Here is a 6,194-nt window from a genome sequence, read left to right as displayed (position 1 = left end):
CAGGTGAATGCCCAGTGTATTAGTCTGTTTTCATGCTGCTCATAAACACATACCTGAGACTGGGCAATTTATAAAGAAAAAGAGGTTTAATGGACTCACAGTTCCACATGGCTGGGGAGGCCTCACAATCATGGTGGAGGGCAAAAGGCACGTCTTACATGGCAGCAGACCAGAGAGAAGAGAATGAGAGCCAAATGAAAGGGTTTCCACTTATAAAACCATCAGATCTTGTGAGACTTATTCACTACCACGAGAACACTACAAGGGAAACCGCCCCCATGATTCAGTTATCTCCCAGTGTGTCCCTCCCATAACATGTGGGAATTATGGGAACTGTAATTCAAGATGAGATTTGGGTGGGGACACAGCCAGACCACGTCACCCAGGCTGTGTTTGTCCGACCTATCAATAATAATTTAATTGTACACTTACAAATAACTAAAATAGTATAACTGGATTGTTTGTAACACAAAGGATAAATACTTGAGGGGATGGGTTTTCCATTATGTGATTATCATGCATTATGTGCCTGTACCAAAAATAACTCATATAGCCCATAAACATATACACTCGCTGTGTTTCCACAAAAATAAAACACACACACACACACACACACACAAAGATCTAGGTGTCTGGATCCACCTTCTAGGGTAGGTTTGCGTGGATCCAAGGGGTGAAGGTTGAACCCGGCTGATTCATGGTACATCAGACACATGACATCCTTCTTCTATATCCATGTCCCCAACTGTAGCTCTGCCAGGGAGTTCCAAGATACCAGGACGGAGGGTTTTGTGCTAAGATCTGTCTTTTATCCATTTAAATTACAATACTGGAATAATTGTGTATGTGTACAAATGGTCATAAGTGTACTTAAATGGTACCTTTCCCATGTGCTAAAATTACTTTTCATTATGACCTGTTCGTAGAGCATTTGAACCAAATATCTCAGCTCAAAAATGTAAACGTGTTTTTATTTTTGCTCTGCAGTTTAGGTCAACAGACGTCTGAAATAAATATGATTGCAAGGGTGAAGGTGACATGATTTACTTAAATCAAGCAATTTCTCCATTAAAGCATTGAAGCCTCAACTCATAAAGACACTCTTTACCAGATGAACTGTAAGGTTGTCCAGCATTTGTCATATTAGGCAATTTGAAAGGAAAGAACAATTATAAAAATGAATGTAATTCTCGGTTGAAGAAAAAGAAAATCCAGTTTTTGCAGCAGGGGGTGGTTAACTTTCCACAGATTAAAAACAGGTTTCACAGCAATTCTGCTGCTATAACATTCTACAATTAAAACATAAGAAGAAACAGCTCTGGTGCCAAAGAAGACAGTTGTGGGAATTAGTTTGGGGACAGGGAGGCAGGTTCCCCCTGCAGCATCAAAGGTTATTTTCTTTCCCCTAGGAACAGCACTGTTGCCATAAACGGTGCTGGTTTGCTTCCAACCCCCTTTTCTGAGCTGCTTTCAATTAGCAGGGATTATTAAACTGGAAATGTTTTAAACTGCTGCCTAAGCGGCTTTCCGGCCTTATGAGCTGAGGCCTCATGAGCGGAGCTAGAGGCATCACAATAAAAGCTGATTGATTAGGGAGGAAGGCACTGATAGCAACTGATGCCCAGTGTCATGTTCTATGCGTTTCACAGCCTTCTCTTCCCCCACCGAACTGTGCGTCTTCATGGGGAGTTTGACTTTGGCTTCTCTCTCTGGTGCCTTCTGTAGCCTGGAGGCTCTCAACTTCCATTTCAACGACCTGACCTGGGCCAGTCATATCTCCATGCCCCATCTCCCACCTGGACCCATAGCTAGGGTGGGCAGATGCCAGAGGCAAGGCTCTTGGATTTCTGCATGACTGGCCTTTTTCTCTTTGCAGTTTGATTGTCGGGACATCAGACTAACAGCGACAATAACACATCTCTGCAAAATATAGGCCACAGAGTGTTGGTGGAGGTAGAGGTGGGGGCAGGTATCGTGTCTTGTTGAAGGGTTTCAAAGATGGAAGGCATTTCCCTAAAGTTTGATCGTCAATGACCTTGTCTTCTAGTGATCTTTCTTAAAGTTTCTTGTATGCATACCTGATTTCTTCAACTAAATTAATTAATTTATTTGATAACACATAGTACTTGGTTAGCACTGTGCTACATTTTTAAAGGCATTTACTTTTTATGTTTAATTCTAGCAACAAATCCCTGATTTGTTGGTAGAATAGGTATAGTTAACAGCCCGATTTTACAGATGAGTAAACTGCGGCCTGTGGGTGGGAAAGGCTGACTTCAAAATGAGGCAGAACGCTTCACCACTGTATTGCTTCTTGCATTAAACCTGTTCCTGCTCTGAGTGAGGGGGGTGGAACAGATCCTCTATTCCTCCCCAGGTCATTCACTACTTTAAAAAAATAAAAAATCATAGATTCTTTTAATACATGCTGGTTGTGTGTGTCCAAGCTCTGAAGATGGTGGTGGACTAGTCAGACCAGCTGCCTCCTCTTGTTGGGACAGGGCTCATGCCCCAGCTCTGTTTCTGATCAATTTGCAAGGAGAATGCATATACCCACATTGCCACTTACCACGAGGAAGCTTGGCTTCTCAGCGTTGCCTAATTGCTTGAGTTGTAAAGGTTCAGCAACCCATCTTGTGTTGGGTGGACTGGAAAAAGGAGACGGGGTCTGCTTTTTGGTTACGCAGTGGGCTGCCTTCAAACCGCCTTCCCCCGCTCCTTTTCTGGCAGAAAGGGGCTGGAGTGAAGGTGTGGGGTGGGTGTTGGGGAGTGGCAGAAAGCGGTTTCCCTAGGGGCGGGGCCCGGGGTGAGGCCGACCACAGTTATTCCAGGATTATGACTCAAAGCACACCAACAAGAAGCATTTATTACCTCCGAAGTAGTGCTGGCTCTGTAGTGCTGAATGGAGAGGTGAGGTATTGCAGCTGTTATCTTTTGAACTAACTGCTATTGCGTGTCCCATGACCAGCCGTGGCAGGGTTTTTGTTCCCATGAATGAATGGGCTATAAATCTGTCGGAGCTGACAGTAGCAGCAGTACTAGAGGGTGTAAAGAGAAAATGTGCAGAAGAATCTTGTGGTCTTTGCTTGCCTGGAAAATGAGTTCAATAAAATGGAGGTGATCAGTGCTTATTTATAGGGCAAACTGATACATCCAGCATTGGCCGTCAGAACCTAACTTAGTGTTTTCTCATTTACAGTCACTCTGTTGTAAAGCACATCTGTGCACCGAGGGCACTTGTGGAGCTTCCAGCAATTGCAGCGATGGAAGAAGTAGAGGAGACACTTGCAGATAAAGGGGTGTTTTCCTCTGTGTTTCTAAGCTTCAGGAGCCTTCAGAGGTAGCTGTCTGTAGAGCTGTAGTTTGAGGTTTGTAACAGGCAGGAAAACTCGAGGCCGAAAACAGTTCCTTATTTACATTTCAGTTTTGAGGGTGAATGACAGGAAATGGGATAAAATTAATCACCATTTTTCAGGCCCCCGAAACAATAAATTCCAGTAGCCATAAATTTGGAGCTGGGTTAAGTACTGAAAACAATTTATTGCTAATTTTTCCCTTAATTGCATTCCCAAGAAGAAGGGTTTGGTGCTTACTGGTGGCATTATTATATAAAAATTATTCGTTAGAAAGCGCAGTGAACAGTAAATCAGAAGCTTACCTGAAACAGGGTCAGGGTTCCTCACAATTCATCCTCGCCCTCACCCAGCCTGTCTCCAGCGAGGTCTTCAGGAAAGAAAAGGATCAGGGAAAATGCTCCCGCTGTCCCCTCGCCCCTCCTCCGTGACACTGTGCGCAGATTAGGTGTTGATTCAATAAGATGCTTCACCTTCTAAAAGTGATAGTGTGAATCACGTGTGGAAGCAGAGGGGACATGATGGAACATCACTGCACGGCATCCCTGCCTCATTTAATTTGTTTTGAGGCTGCTAGCTGTGTCAGGCTAACTGCACTTGAGGCCAGTCAACAGCCTGACCCTGTTGGTGGAAAAAGTTGAAAGACAGTGGCATGGTGTCAGAAGCTGCTGGGATGAAGTCAACATCCGTTCCCATCTCCCCTTGGGAGAGCGATGTTCCAGGGTGAGCCTCCTCTGCAAAAAAGGACTTGTTGGGACTGGAGGTCTGAGAGCTGAGGCTGGCCTTGGGGACGAGAATCACTGCAAGTCATTTTACACTATGCGGGAGACTTGCTGTCCTTTGGTTGTTTGATGGGCAGACTTTGCTCAGATGGGGATGGTGAGATGTCATCTTCATGCAAATGCCATCTATGTTCCTTCAGGCCTACAGCAGGCCATGGGTGGGAACTCACCTGCTTAGATCAGTGTCCTTGGCATTTGACAGGCAAAGAGAGTAATGGATTTGCCATTCCAAACCAGCCATAGGTGGAGCCTGTGCCCATCGGAGAGCTCCTGGAGGTTGAAACTGCAATTCTGATGGCCATTTGGGGAAGAGCCAATGAGTGCCAAGTGTTTATGACATGACAAGTACATCTGCATCACGGATGGTGAGGTCAGTGGGAGCCGTTAGATGGAAGCTCTTCTGTCCCTTCCATAATGGTATCTGTCATCTCAGGCTGGCAATGGCTATGATGGTGGGAGGACCCCTCCCCACCCCCGCCGCTGCTTGGGGCATGCTCCCACTGCTGGCCATGGTGGGAGAATGGCAGGAAGACTGAGGGAGGGGCAGGGCATCAGGGGCACTGACAGTCTTCCCAGGAAACTGACAAGATGGGGAAAGTACACACTTCAGGACCAAACAAAATGGCACATTCACAGGGTCCTTCCTCCCTCCTCCTTCCTCCTTCCTCCCTCCTTCTCATCCCCCTTCCTCCTCCTCATCCCCCTTCCTTCTCCTCCTCCCCTCCTCCTTCCTCCTTCCTCCCTCCTTCTCATCCCCCTTCCTCCTCCTCATCCCCCTTCCTTCTCCTCCTCCCCTCCTCCTCCTCTTCTTCTTCTTCCTCTTCCTCTTCCTCTTCTTCTTCTTCCTCTTTTTTGATAGAGTCTCGCTCTGTCTCCCAGGTTGGAGTGCAGTGGTGTGATCTCAGCTCACTGCAACTTCCACCTCCTGGGTTCAAGTGGTTCTCCTGCCTTGACCTCCCGAGTAGCTGGGATTACAGGTGCCTGCCACCACACCTGGCTAATTTTTGTATTTTTGGTAGAGATGAGGTTTCACCATGTTGGCCAGGCTGGTCTTGAACTCTCGACCTCAGGTGATCCACCTGTCTTGGCCTCCCAAAGTGCTGGGATTACAGTTGTGAGCCACCATGCCTGGCCTGAAAATCCTCATCTTCCTTTTCAGGCCAGCCAAGGCAGAGGCTCACAGATGGAACTGCAGGCCACAGCATCACCCCATCTCTCAATCTTATGACAGCTAACTATCAAGACATTTCTGTAAAAAGAAATCATTAAATAAAAAAAGACACCTGCACTTTTATATTTATTGTAGTACTGTTTAACCCAGTGTTCATCAACAAATGGGTAGAAAAAGTATGGTACATATACACAATGGAATACTATTAAGCCATAAAAAAGAAACCAAAATCGTTTCTTTTGCAGCAATATAGATGGGACTGGAGGTCATTACCTTAAGTGAAACAAGCCAGAAACAGAAAAACAAATATTGCGTGTTCTCACTGATATGTGGGAGCTAAATAATGTGTACATGTGGATGCATAGTGTGGAATGGTAGACAGTGGAGACTCAGAGGGGGGTGGGGTGGAAGGAGGTGGATGATGAGAAATTACCCATTGGGTACTGTGCGTGTTATTTAGTTGATGGATCCTCTAAAGCCCTGACTTCACCACTGCACAATCTATGCATGTAACATGATTGTACACGCACCCCATACATTTGTACAAATAAAAAGATTATCATAAAAAGTAAAGCTGGATATATAACCCCCCAAAAAGAAATTCCTTAAATGAAACGTGCGCCCAAGCTGAGTCTACGGCTTTCTATCATGACCAAGGAGAATTTCTCACACCTCTTACTTCCTCTTTCTTCCTTTCCCTATTCCTGCCATCTAACTCCTCAAAACAAGACACCTTGTCTGGGGTTTGTTGGTATGAGCTAAGTGACCAGAGTGTGGGCAACTGAGGGCAAACATGAAAAATAAGGAACTGAACTAAAAAGATGAACCTGCTCACGTACGTTCATGGCGGTACTATTCACAATAGCAGCTACACGGAACCAGCCCAGA

The 6,194-nt window shown here is 45.6% G+C and overlaps 1 long non-coding RNA gene across 1 annotated transcript; it reads left to right on the top strand.

Annotated features, from left to right (window-relative positions):
* The first annotated feature begins 1,647 nt into the window (after nt 1–1,647).
* On the top strand, nt 1,648–5,403 carry LOC117093862. Its single transcript, XR_004441283.1, has 4 exons — nt 1,648–4,076; nt 4,338–4,505; nt 4,995–5,205; nt 5,295–5,403. It is a non-coding gene; the product is annotated as an uncharacterized LOC117093862 (long non-coding RNA).
* Nucleotides 5,404–6,194: the final 791 nt, after the last annotated feature.

The sequence above is a fragment of the Trachypithecus francoisi genome, unplaced genomic scaffold (genome assembly GCF_009764315.1).
Source record: "Trachypithecus francoisi isolate TF-2019V2 unplaced genomic scaffold, Tfra_2.0 Lachesis_group12, whole genome shotgun sequence".
Lineage (NCBI taxonomy): Eukaryota > Metazoa > Chordata > Mammalia > Primates > Cercopithecidae > Trachypithecus > Trachypithecus francoisi.
This window is presented reverse-complemented; position numbering and strand designations above follow the sequence as displayed.